Here is a 13,382-nt window from a genome sequence, read left to right on the forward strand (position 1 = left end):
CCTCCTGGCCTGCTCTGTTGCAGTGAGCCCAGCTGGGGACTGGGGCTGGTGCCTCCCAAAGCACCAACCTCCTGCTCACCCTGACTGGGTGGGTGAGCATCTTAGCAGGAGAAAGTACCAGTAGGAAGGGACTGTGATATATTCCACTTGCTCTTGCCTGATTTCTACCTCTTAGCCAAGCAAAATGTGCCAGAATTGAGCATTATGCACACCTTGTCTGTGCATCAACATTGAATATGTCATTTGTTTCAGATTATTGTCAGCTCTGGGAGCCACAGACAAATGTGGCTGTCGATGTCTCCTATAACCCCAGCCAAGCAATATTTCCTCCCCTGTGTGAGATAACTTGGTGAATCTCTAATTACACAAATCTAATTAAAGGCTGCATGTAACGACTATGCCTAATCATACTGATACACCCATTTCATTAAAAAAAAAAGAAAGAAAAAAGAAAAAAAAAAGAGAATTTGCTTGTATACAACAAACCACCCAATTTAGTAGAGAATTAATGTCTGGCTCTGCCTGGAGCTGTGCAAGCACTGACACCTCTGGGCACCCCTGAGAGATCCCTCTGAGCATCCCTGGATGGTCCCTGAGTTAATCCCCCTGGGAGGTCCCTGAGGCCAAGCTCAGTGTCCTGTGGCTGTTAGAAGCAGTCTCTGTTGTTAGTAGGTTCTCAGGAGGTGTCTGAGTGAGATGGGGGTGAGAAAGGACCCTCCCAGGGCCCCAGGGATGGGCTGGGGTCTGTGCACCATGACCAAGCATCCAGGTGGCCACTGGGCTGGGGTTTGCTGGGGTTTGTGTCTGAAGCTCCGTGGTGGGGGGGCAGCAGAGGTTCCTTTGCTTCGTGGTCAGGTCAGCTCTGCTTGGGGCTCTGGTCAGCTCTCAGAGGACAAGTAGCACCAAGATTCTTTTTCCCACACTGGAGGTTTTTCCTCTTGTGACTTGTGCTCTGCTCCAAACCCAGGATGAATGGTTCCTGCCTGGCAAACTCCTGCTCTGTAAAACTGCCCAGATCGGCTTTCCCCCCATGTGCCTGTCCTCAGAAATGAGCTAAAAGCAGAAGCATTCCCAGCCCTGGGAGCTGGATCCTTACAGCATGGCACAGACCTTAATCCAAGCAATCCAGAGCAAGTGACAGAGGGGACAACAGCACATAAAGCTCTGGAGTTTTCTATGAATATTTTTGTAGTTTATTGCTGAAATCACTCTTGGAAAAGCAACTGAGGCTTAGTCATTTCCTTAGCATGGTGAAGGCAGGAGGAGGCTTTTCCTGCAGCCTGATGGCTGTACCCAAACATCTGTCAGGCCTGCAAGCACCCAGGGATCAGAGGGAGCCAAATGTGGGGCAGAGGGAATAATATCAGGGCAGCGAGGTTAAAGAGGTGGATAATTGATTTTTTTCAGTGCTGGTCTCGAGTGTAAATCCATTGAGGTTAATGAAGGAAAGCAAATTGAATAGAGGAGCCCTGGATGGAAAGCTCAGCCTGGCAGCCTGCCAGTCCCTGAGTCTCCTCTGGGAGCTCCCGATGGGATTTTAGTGGCAACATTTTGGTGTCAGCACTGTGCTCATTCACACTGCCTGGCAGAACCTGAGCTCTGACAGCCCCAGCTATTTTCACTTGCAACCAAGAAATAAACCTCCTGTCTTGTTTCTTTCCTTGGAGTGTGTGTTGGTTGGGTTTGTTTGTGCTCTGCCTGCAGTTATTCCATGGGGCTCTGGCCCCTGTGCTTGGGTGCTGCAGAACCCCAGGGGCTGGAGGCTGAGTCCTGAGCTTGCTGCATCTCAGCTCTGAGCCCTTCATCCCTGGTAGCTCTGTCTGGTGGGTGGGATGTCAGATATTTGTCACAGAAGCACTGGTGACACTTTGGCAAGTGTTAGCTGTGGAAGCTGCATTATATTATAGTCTGGAACTGTGGAGAGATGTTTGACTTCTCAGCCTGAGCAGGTGGGGTGTGGATGTGTCCCAGTGGACACAGCTCAAGTGGGACAGGAGAAGGGAGGCCTGGCAGCCTCTGGATGAAAGAGCCCACTGGGGTTTGGGCGGGGAGGGTGATGCACAGGGGGGTACAAGGTGGGTTTGCTAGAAATGCTTTTCCAGTAGAGGTGGCTCAAGATCAGATGTTGAGCTGATGTCTTCTCAGGTTGCTTCAGTGGTTTCTCTCCTGCTGGCACCAAAGCTGTGGGCAGAGACATGTGAGATGTGGGAAGGACACCACCTCTCTCTGCAGGAATGTGTCCAAGGGCTCAGGAAGCAGCAGCAGCAGGTTACCTGTCCTGAGCATCCCCTCTGCTTGGCTCCTGGGTAGCATGGGCACCTCCAGTCCCTGGCTGCTGATGCATTCCTCCATACAGCTAATTCAGCAGGACCTTTTGCTTCTCACAGCCAGACTTCTGAAAGCTTCTGGAGTCCACTTAGCTCCAGATTTGCTGTTGTAAGTGATGCTGACAGCCAGCAGGATGCCTCCTCCTCCCTGCTGCCCCCCAGCAGCTGCTTCCTGGCCCCTGCCGGGCTCTGCTTGCACTGTTTAACCTTGGTAGATGAAACTTTGCAGGTGTTAATTGGAGAAAAGGACTCTGCCAAGCAGCTCTCCCCTGGGCCTCGTCTGTACTTCTGCTCTTGATGTTCCCTGTGATTTCCCAGACTCCTGTAAGAGCCAGGTGGCAGCAAAATCAGGCTGAGTAAACCTTCATCCTATCACAGCCTTTTGCAAGGTTTGTCTCAAGCTTGGAGATCTCTGGGAAGAGAAGCTGAGAAGAAGGAAGCTTTACAGACCACAACTTCCATCCCAGTTAAGCTTCAAGTCAGGTCAGTCCTGGTACCCCTGATGTGCACTGGGACGTACTGGTGTACTGGTGTACAGTCACACATGCAGCAGAGGTGTTGGTTGGGACAGATGCTGTCCCAAATGCAGCAAAATATTCCTTCAGGCATGTTTGTATCTTCCTTCTCTTTTGTAGTGAAGGGCTTTTGGTGAAGACAGAATTCTCATGGTAAGGAAGGCATCTGCTCAGGGCAAGGCTCATGTCCAAATAGCCTGACTCTTCCCCTTGCCCAAATCTTCCCATCTGTGTGGCTGATGTTTGACACCCATGGCCATCTGCAGGCTGGTTGAGCTACCTGAGATGTGGCTACTTGAGAGCTGGCTCCAGGACAATCCCTGTCCCCTAGAGCTCCAGACTGGTTTGGGTTGGAAGGGACCCTAAAGCTCCCCCAGTGCCACCCCTGCCATGCTCAGGGACACCTCCCACAGCCCAGGCTGCTCCAAGCCCCATCCAACCTGGGCTGGAACACTGCCAGGGATGGGGCAGCCACAGCTTCTCTGGGCACCCTGGGACAGGGGCTCAGCACCCTCACAACTAAGAATTGCTTCCTAAGATCTCATCTCAATCTCCCCTCCTTCAGCTTGAGACTATTCCCCCTCATCCCATTCCTCCCTGCCCTTGTCCCAAGTCCCTCCCCAGCTTTCCTGGAGCCCCTTCAGGCACTGGAAGGTGCTCTAAGGTCTCCCCATTGCTCCCTTCTCTTCTCCAGGCTGAACACCCCCAACTCTCAGCCTGGCTCCAGAGCTGCTCCAGCCCTCGCAGCAGCTCCAGGGCCTCCTCTGGACTCACTCCAACAGCTCCGTGTCCTTCTGCTGTTGGGGACCCCAGAATATGACACTCCAGATGGGTCTCATGAGAGTGATGGGGTCTCAGAAGAGCCAGACTGGACCTAGGGCTGTCACATGCCAGCTCTGCCACCTTGCAATTGTATCCTGCTTCTTTTGCTCGAGGAACTTTTCCCAAGAGGATTCTTTTGAGCTGGTGAAGAACCAAACCCCAGGTGCAGCAGATGTCCAGGTCTGGTGCAGGGCAGGAGCCCTGAGGAAGGGGCAGTGGCAGCACTTTGGGCAGCCCAGAGCAGCCCAGTTCTGCAGCAGGCACAGCACTTCTCCCACCCAGCTCAGGTTGTTGGTGGAACCCTGGGGATTGGTTTTCATCTTGGGTTCCACAAACTCTGGTCAGGTCTGGGCATGATCCTGCTGAGGCCTGGATCCTGAGTCTCTTCCAGCAGAGTCTCTGCCATCCCTTGCTGTTTCCCTCTGCCCTGCATGTTGTGGCAGCTGAAAATAATGAAAAGAAAGAGGTGAGGCTGCAAGAGGGGCAGGAGAGAGGCAACCCCTGTGTCTGTGTGAGAAATTGGAGTCCTGCAGCTGGCAGGAGCCTGTCCATCAGGCAGGCAGCATCTGTGCAGGGGGTCAGTCTCTTGCTGGATGGGCTCTGGCTACATAAATAAACAGGTTCTGTTTTTGTCTTCAGTCACTCTATCAATGCCTCTTGTTAGCCTTAACTGTTTGGCTTGTCTCTGTATTTTTAGCTGCAGGACACCCTGTCCCCACACCCGGAGGGGACCTGAGTTTTCTCACACCTCTAGCATGTGAAGCCAGCTCTCACCCTTCTCCCTGCCCCCAGGTAGAGAAGGGCAGGGCAGCAGCACAGGTTCATCCCACTCGGAGTTGGTGTAGCTACGCTGAGCACCTGGGATGTGAGCAGCTCTTTGTGCCAGGGAGTTTTTTGGTGTTTGTGCTGACCTAGAGAGGATGAGGATGAGGAAGGCACCTCTGTGAGAGGCAGAGATGTTAGGGGAGAGGAGCCCCTGTGTGCAGATGGATCCATGGTTACAAGGCAGGGACCTAGGGGAAGGTGCAGCCTGCTCAGGGCTTCTGTACCAAGGCAGCTGCTGGCAGAACATCTCTGGGGGGCTGGACCCACACAGGGTGTGCATGTCCAGGGCTGCACCAGGAGGCCTCTGGCATGGGGGGAACTGGACTTATCTCGGTGAGCCTAGAACTGAGGGGGGGCAGTAGGATTTTCCTTTCTATCCATGATCTTGTTCATACCCAAAGTGGAGAAAAAACCCTCAGACTTGATTCCATCCAGCAAAATGCAGCTTTTCTTTGCATCGTACTGAGAGGAGGAAGAGTTTGGGTGTTTATTCCTGGCTACATAAAAGTACAAAATGATTCAGCACAATGCAAAATGGAATGTCACTTTGAATAAACAATCAAATGTTTTTCTGTTTGGCAGGTGCTGAAACAAGCACGTGTTTTGCCGTGTGGCACTTGGAGTTGTGCTCAATCCTCCTCCTTCTCAGCAGAATCCACCTCTCCAGCTCGATGGGCATTTCCCTGGTCCTGCTTTTTTCAGCTCAGCCTGCCCCATCCCTGCATCTCCACCCTGGTCCTTGTCACCAGCTCAGTCCTCTCCATCCCCTTTCTTCTGCTCTGAAGTCCCAACCCAGCTGCTCACTGAGGTCTGGGCTTCAGTTTCAGTGCCTGAATGGCTCCCTGGGTGGAATTAATGCTCTTTGTGTGCTGGGGGTGCAGGATGTGCTGAAGCACTTTGCTGGATGGAGGTCTAAAAGCACACAGGCTCCAGCAGAGCAGTAAAATGGGTTTTACAAGGCCCTGGTGGCTGCTGGTGTGAGCTGAGCTGGGGATGTGAGGGCTGTGTTGGTGCCAGGCTGACGTGTGTCCCTCTGAGGCTGTGTGACCACCTTGTCCCCCCCAGGAGAGCCCCTCAAGGTCCCAGGCAGCTGTACCCCTCATGTGCTGGGGAGATGCAGCCAGGAGAGGCTGGGGCAGCTCTGCTCTGAGCCAGGCTGAGGGACTTGGGGCTCTGCAGCAGGGAGAAGGGAAGGCTGCAAGGAGACTTGATTTTCAGTACTTCAAGGGGCCGTATGAGAAAGATGGGGATGGACTTCTTAGCAGGGCCTGTAGTGACAGTACAGGGAGTGATGGTTGTAAACTGAAAGAGGGGAGATTTACACTCAATAAAAGGAAGAAATCTTCTGCAGTGAGGGTAGTGAGACACTGGCCCAGGCTGCCCAGGGGGGTGGTAGATGCTCCATCCTGGAAACATTCCAGGTCAGGTTGGACAGGGCTCTGTCCCTGCTCACTGCAGGGGGCTTGGACTGGGTGACCTTTAAAGGTCCCTTCCAACCCAAACTATTCCATGATTCAGAGCTGCTTCAGTCCCAAGGTAGGAGGGGTGGGATTGCTGAGTCCCATCCACGGTGTCCCAGCACCCCCATGCCCACAGCAGAGGTGCCATGGGAGGGAGCAGCACACTGGGGTGCCAGGGGGGACTTCCTTGGTCAGAGAGATAAAAAGTGAGAGTGGGCAGATGCAGGTGTGGGTTTACCTGGGTGGGAGCAGGCTTAGACCGGGGAAGATGGATCAGCACCACCCTGTGCTTCACTTGGGGTGGATTTGGTGAGGATGGCTTGAGCTTGTCCTTGTCCTCTGCCAAGAGAGGGTGGTGTGGGATTCTGCTGCATCCCACTGCAACCCAGGCTGGGAGACAAGGTGCTGGACAAGGCTCAGGTGCTTTTCAGTGAGAGCAGGAACATGGAGGTCTCAGGGGCATCCACACAGTTCCCAACAAGAAGCTGCTGCTGGATTTGCATGGGCAATATCACCTCAGCCCCCCGTGCCAGCCCTGCTGCCCAAGCTAATGATTTCCTATCCAGCTGTCAATCTAAATGGCTGAGATACTTTGCATTTTTTAATGGCTCTCTACTGTGCCTGAATTAATGGAAAAAAAGAAGTGAAGCTCAGATGAGACTATCAAAGGGGGGGAATGACAAATTGGCTTTGGAGCAGGGCAGCAACAAGCACTGTCAGGGGTTCATGCACTGACCTTTAAGCAGAACTGTATGTAACAGATAAGAATATTTAACAATAAGTAATGTCACATCAGTGCAGAGCACAAAACGACAACATCAAACAGGCAAGAAATCCACTGCAAATTACTCAAAAGAGAAATGTCAGCCTCTTTGTACCCTCAGCCAGCCTTGTGCTGGTGTTGCTGGAGTTAGACAGGAGGGCACACGAGTGAAGAAGCTATTAAAAATGGTGTAGGGACTGGATAATATATACATAAATGAGTGAGAGAGGCAGAATCAAGCAGAACAAGGGCAGATCTGCTGGACCAGAGTTGTGTAAAATCAAACACTGAACTGAGATGATAGTGGAGTATGGGATTAAACCCCTTGTCTCCACGGCTGAAATTTTGGCAGGTGACTTTGGGCATCCCTGCCCTTCCCTTCCATCTCTGGGGGCCATGATTCCTCTTGCACTTGTAGCTGAGACCCTCTCTGTGGTTTAGAGATGGGAGAAACCATTGCTGGCTGGAGACACTGAGGTGTTTTTCATTCTGTTTCCAAGTTGAAGCAGTCCCAACTTCCCAGGAGCTGTTTGGAGAGTGGCTGAGGTGTGTGCTGTGGGGATGCCCAGGGGTTGGTGTGTGCCACAGGCACTGCCAGTGCTGGACAAGGGGTGAAAAGCTGAGTGGTTTGAGCTCTGAGGGGCTGCTGGGTCCACAGCCCAGGCTGGGGGGTAGCCTGTGAGCCCTCATTTAATTTTAGGATGAAGGTGGTTTGTGGTTATGAATTTTATCAGTCCAGGTGACAACAAAAGCTGAGTGAGGAGTTAACCCCCACCAGACCTGCTGCCTGCTGTGGAAACAAACCCTGCAGCATCAGCCCCAGGGTTGTTGGGTTGGTTTGAATCCCTCTGCCTTGGAGCAGTTAGCTCCTTGTGCAATAGTGCAAAGCCCACGGGGGCTTGGGAAATCAGAATCAGTCTGGTTGGAAAAGACCTTTGAGACCATCAAGTCTAGCCATTAACCTAACTCTACTGACTGTACCAAAATGCCTCTGCCTGGTGCTGTTCTCAGTCCAGACTTGTAGATGCAGAGTGCTGGCCTGAAGGCTTTTCATCAAGCAGTTTGGGTCAGATCCTGGCAGAATCCAGGAGAAGGGAGATGATGCTGGAGCTGTGTCTGGGGAACTCTCTTTGTCCCCAGTGCGAGCCCTGTGGACTCAGCCCTTCTGCCTGGAACATCTCCTTTTGGGGAGGGTGCTGGGCAGCTGCTATTCCTGTGAAATATTTAATGCCCCAAACTGGTAGGAGATGATGGGAGATGGTCCCAGAAGCAGGGAACTGGCACCTTGCTGCAGTTTTTGGGTTGTTGGGAGCAGGTGCTGAGCCCCATGGGGTGTGTGAGCTGTCTGGGACAGGTCATGATGCTGCCACCATCCCCTCCCATCCATTGACCCCTCCTGAAATGCACAACAAACACCTCTGTAATTCACTCACCTCAGACTTGGGAGGATTATTTTAGAAAGACCCAAATCTTGTAAAAAGCCCAGTCCTGGCCACTGCAGGTTACAGTCATTCTTGGTTCCATTCCCCAAAAGCCAGTGGAAAAAAAATATCTAATTTTATTCTCAAAGGGCCCTTGTGCCCATCCTAATAGTTTGTTTCCTTAGCAGAGATGAATTGATCCCCATGCCCATCTGTGGGAAATGTGATCAGCCTCAGTGAGGAGAGGTGAGGTGGAGGCACAGAGCTGGAGCCCAAGGTCAGGAAGGGAAAGAGCCAGGAACTTGCTGGTGAATCTCCTGAATTTCTGGCTGGTCCCTGAGGGCCCATCCTCTCTGTCATGCCTTGCCCCCCCTGGGGCCCTCCTGCCCTCTGATTAGTTTTGTTGTCAGCATTTTCCTGGTGGGAGGAGGCAGCAAAGTGTCCCCAGATGAGCAAGGTGGGGAAGCAGAGCTTCCAACTGGCTGCTGACCTTTGCCAGCAGGAGAGAATTTATAGGCAGAAGATAGAGATGTGAGTTAAAAGGAGAGATGATGGGGAGCTGCATCTTTGTCCCTTGATGTAAAACAGGAAAATAGACCTCTCCCTGACCCCACTGGGATGTTCCTGGGCTGGGACATAGTTTGGGGTTTCATTTCTCCATTACAAAAGATGCTCCAGGCTGCCTGCCCTGGGCTTCACAGAGGGGCTGTTCCCTCCCTGCCATTTCAGAAGGAATTTTTTCCTGAAAGGTTCGGAGGAACAAGGGAAGAAAGGAGTTTTCAAGTTGCAACATCTAATTCTCACTGCTGAGATGCTCACTGAGATGCTGCTGGTGTCAACGTTTTTATGAGCATCCAGAGCTGGTGCCATTTCACACCTGCTCCACACTTGTTTTCAAATGACACATAATTACAATAGGCAGTGTAAAGTTGGAGCTTCATCCCCAATTAAATTGCATTCTCTGTCATCTCATTTCCTGCCCCAGTTGAGGAGGAAACCCCTGGAGAGCCTGATCTTTACGTTTAATGAAGTAGGAGGGGCTTGCTAAATTAAAAAAAAAAATTAACTAAAAAAAAATTGTTCAAGTATAGATCTTATTTATATCAGAAGAAAATTGGTGTTGTTGTATAGCAGCTCCAAAAGATTGTCCTGCTGTGTGATGCTCTGGGGAGCATCTCAGGTTCCTGTAATGTCAGTGTAAGACTATCAGGTGGCATCCAGGGGGGTCCCTGCTGTGAGACATCCGTGCATCTCCCTGCTGCACCACCAGGATGCTCCCTCTGCCTTTCCTCTGGAGTCCCCCATGGATCCCGGTGTTGGACACTTGGCACATGGATCTGGAGAAGGGCACAGGTCCTGGGTGGGACAAAGTGTGTTGGAAGCTTCCAGAACAGAGTTTCTGCTGGCAGGTCTGGGCTGTCAGCAGCCAGGAGGGAATTGTGGCTTGAGGGAACAGTGTGAGTTTGTCCCCACAAAGATGTGGGGGTGAGCATGGTGCTGGGTGACTGTGTCACTATGTCACTGTGCTTGGGGCTCTGTGGGACTGTGGGCACCATGTCCTCACCCCAAAGCTTCAGTGGGAGAAGAACCTCTGTGGCTTCATCAGAATTCAGCCCATTGGGTGAGTCCCCAGCCCTGGGGATGAGTCTGGGGTTTTTAAGGGCCTGTGATATATCTTTGTCAGTATCTACACTATTTCATCCTTTCTTCCATCCCCCAACTTCCTCTGAATGCCTTCCAGACCCTGTGATTTATTACCCTTCAGTGCTTTTTGCTTTTTGTTAGAGAATTTATATTTAATTTTTATGCCTGTTGTCATTCAGGCAGGGAAGGAAAATGCTTTGGGAGTCCAGAGTGCAAACAAACCACACATTTTAGTGCAGTTACTTTGTCTGAAAAATGTTACTGTATTTTGGCAGGGTACTTACCTCCTTCTTCACTTTTGCATCAGGGGTTGAAGTGGTTCTAGAAATATCCCAGGACTGTTCACTGCATCCAGTGAATCCACCCTTGGAAGTGCTGGAGTCTGCTGCTCCTGCTGCCTGGATTTGTCAGGACTCACTGGGAGCTTGGTATGGAGAGGGGCAATTTGGTCTTTCATTTAGATGTTCATGAAGCCAGGAAGGCCACCAGGATCCTGTCTGGGATCATTGCTGGTGTGGGCAGAGGAGCAGGGCAGGGATTGTCCCCTGTGCTGGGCACTGCTGAGCTCACACCTCAAACCCTGGGCTCAGTTCTGGGCCCCTCAGGACAAGAAGGACATTGAGGGGATGGAGAGTGTCCAGAGGAGGGAAATGGAGCTGGGGAAGGGTCTGGAGCACAAAGTCTGCCCAGGAGGGGCTGAGGGCCCTGGGGGTGTTGATCCTGGAGCAGAGGAGGCTGAGGGGAGACCTTCTGGATCTCTGCAACCCCCTGAGAGGAGGTTGGAGCCAGGGGGGGGTCGGGCTCTACTCCCAAGGAACAAGGGATGGGATGAGAGGAACGGCCTCAAGTTGTGCCAAGGGAGATTTAGGTTGGATATTAGGAGAAACTTCTTCCCTAAAAGGGTTGTCAGGGCCTGGCCGAGGGTGCCCTGGGAGATGTTTGAGTCCCCATCCCGAGAAGAGTCTCAAAGCTGTGTGGATTTGGTGCTGGGGGATGTGCTTTAGCATCAGACTTGGTGGAGTTATGTTAATGGTTGGACCTGGTCTTAAAGGTCTTTCCAAACCAAAACAATTCTGTGATTTGTGGGTCTGGGAAATGAGAGATTATGCAGCAGCAGATGTGGACTTTCTTTACTTAGTTCCCTCGATCTTCCAAGTGGTGAGGTTTTTCTGTCACCTCCTGTCCAGCTTCCACTTGACATTGAAAGGGACACAGATGCAGTCACTCTGCCCTGGGTCTCAAAGAGGTGCTCAGTGGAGCCAAGAGCAGAGCTCAGAGGTTCTGATGGTCTCAGCTGCACTGTGTCCCTCTGCCCCTCCTGCTTTCCCTTCCTTTGCACACTTTGCATTGTTCTTAGCAGCAGGAGAAAGCTTTAGGAGCAAGATAAGCACTTGTGATTCAATCGGGGTGTCTTGGGGAGATTAGGAGGAGGATGGGAAAAGTATTCAGAACTTCTCAGGTGAAATCTCTGTTCTTCCTTCCCTTCAGGGATTTGTTTCTGTAATTGTCCAGCTGCCCTGTTCTGTCCCAGTGGAACAGGGACCTTCAGGGCTTGGGCAGGTGTATCAGAGCAGGCCATGAGCCATTTGCTTTTTATTTTCCACCTCTCCAGTGTCTCTGAGACTTTGGTGTTCAGGGCTCTGCTCAGACCTGGGCTGGCCTCAAGTTTCCTTTAATCTCTTCCCTCTTCTTCATCTCTCCTGCCCAAAGGCCCCTTCTGTGGTGCTGCACCCATCACTGAGTCTGACAACTGACATCTTTGTTTGAACTGCTGAGAGATGAGACCTCTGCAGAGGTTCAGTAAACTTGAGTGATGGGAACACTGAAAGGGGGGAGGAGCTGGTAAATGGGACTGGGGAGTTCATCAGCTTGAGTGCTTTGTTGGGACCCTGGATGATGGGAGGGGAAACATGGCCATGTGGCAGTGTCCCTGCTTTTGGCCTTTGTCACTGGTGGCTTTTTCATGCAGAACTTTGACCTCCTGTGCAGGAAGGATTATCCATCAGGGCACTGCTGGAGTGTACAGCCTTCTGCTGGGAAAGCCAGGCTGGCACCTCTGATCAGGTCTGGGTCACCTCGTTGTGGGATGAAGCCCAGAGCTTCATTTCTCTGCTCTTTAGAGAAAGAGACAGAGGTTTCTTTAGGGTTTCCTCTGCTTTAATGAAAAGCTTCATTCCAGTTTGACCTTGGACAGTGCTGTGGCACGACTGAGACTGCAGTGAGACTCTGAGCAGGGAGAGAGTCTCCTGGGAGGCTGGGTGGGTAACTACAACCACTCACCCCAAGGCTTAGGATGAGTGGAGGAGCCCTGAGAGCCCCTCCATGGGATCAGGCACCCTGTCTGCCTGAGTGTTTGCAAAGCAGGGTGGAAAAAGTGTTGTTCTTTCAGGAAGAGTCATGGTTACTCAGGAAACACTGCTTGGAAGGCAGGAGGTGGGAACCATCAGTGGTTTGAGGAGGGTAGAGAAAGCAGAGCAGGAATCCCAGAGTGATTTATTGCCCAAGAAGGGTGATGTGAAAGAAGGGGTTTAAATCACTGCATCTGGGTGATGGCTTGGGCTCTGGAGTGGGAGTGTGGAGCCTTGGATCCTGTTCCCATCAGCTCTGGCTGGTGCAGTCTGTGTGCTCAGAGGGACCATCCTTGTCCTGCAGCCCTGGGGAGCATGAAGCATGGAGAAGGTCTCACCACCTTGCCATGCATTCACCCACAGCTTCCAGTGTCTGGGGAAGGAGTCTGTGGCTTTGGCTGCAGGGGAGGGAGGATTTGGTGAGGCCAGGATGTCAGCTCTGGAGCAGTTAGCTTTTGGGATGAGCAGCCAAGCCCTGCAGCCTCCTCTGAGAGCAGCACTGCTGCCTAGGCTGTGCTGATGCTGCTGAGCCACCTGGGTCAGTGGGCATAAAAATGCCCTGAAAAGCTCATCAGCTCCCAGCTCCAAACAGTAATGTTCTGGCTGTGTTTCTGCCCAGCAGGGCTCTCTCTGTGTCAGTCCTGCCAGGCATCTCGGCCCACGGCAGGGAAGGGGAAGCTCCGTAATTTAAAGTCCCAGGAGGTGTCCTGAGAGCTCAGGGGATCCAGAGGAACTGATTTAATGCAGAACATTTCAATTCCATCAGCAAAATGTTTCAATTCAAGTTTGCCTGAGCCAAAGCAAAACCTCCAGTTTCAAAATACATTTTCAAAAGATGAAAAAAAGGCTCAATGAAACCATGAAAAAAATACTGCTTTCCTGTGGGATCTTTCAGTTTGAAGAGACTGTTTTCTCTGAACAAATCCCAGCCATCAGGACCAAAACTTCTTGCCTGCATCTCTCTGCCACTTCCCTCACTGGCATCACAACCATGCAGCAGTCCCAGGGGGGTTCCCCATGCCCCCCCCAACCACTCTGAGCCACCTCCCCAGCAGCTTCCCCAGTGCTCAGCTCTGGCTCTGAGCTCCTTGCTAAGCTGCTCAGAGTCTTAGCTGGGGCAGTCCTGGGGCTGATCCTTGCAGACACCCAGGCAGTGACTTGGCTTTCCCAGCCCAGCAAACCTGTCTCTGCTGAGGGTTAGAAAGTAGGGGATTATCTGCTCACCACAGCTGGCAACAAAACCCTCCCTGTCCTGAT

At 52.0% G+C, this 13,382-nt stretch overlaps 1 protein-coding gene across 3 annotated transcripts in view; it reads left to right on the forward strand.

Moving 5' to 3' along the window:
* RALY (RALY heterogeneous nuclear ribonucleoprotein) overlaps positions 1–13,382 on the forward strand; it is a 109,061-nt gene that overhangs the window by 18,686 nt on the left and 76,993 nt on the right. The gene's annotated exons all lie outside the window — the stretch shown is intronic.

The sequence above is a fragment of the Calypte anna genome, chromosome 20 (assembly GCF_003957555.1).
Source record: "Calypte anna isolate BGI_N300 chromosome 20, bCalAnn1_v1.p, whole genome shotgun sequence".
Classification (NCBI taxonomy): domain Eukaryota; kingdom Metazoa; phylum Chordata; class Aves; order Apodiformes; family Trochilidae; genus Calypte; species Calypte anna.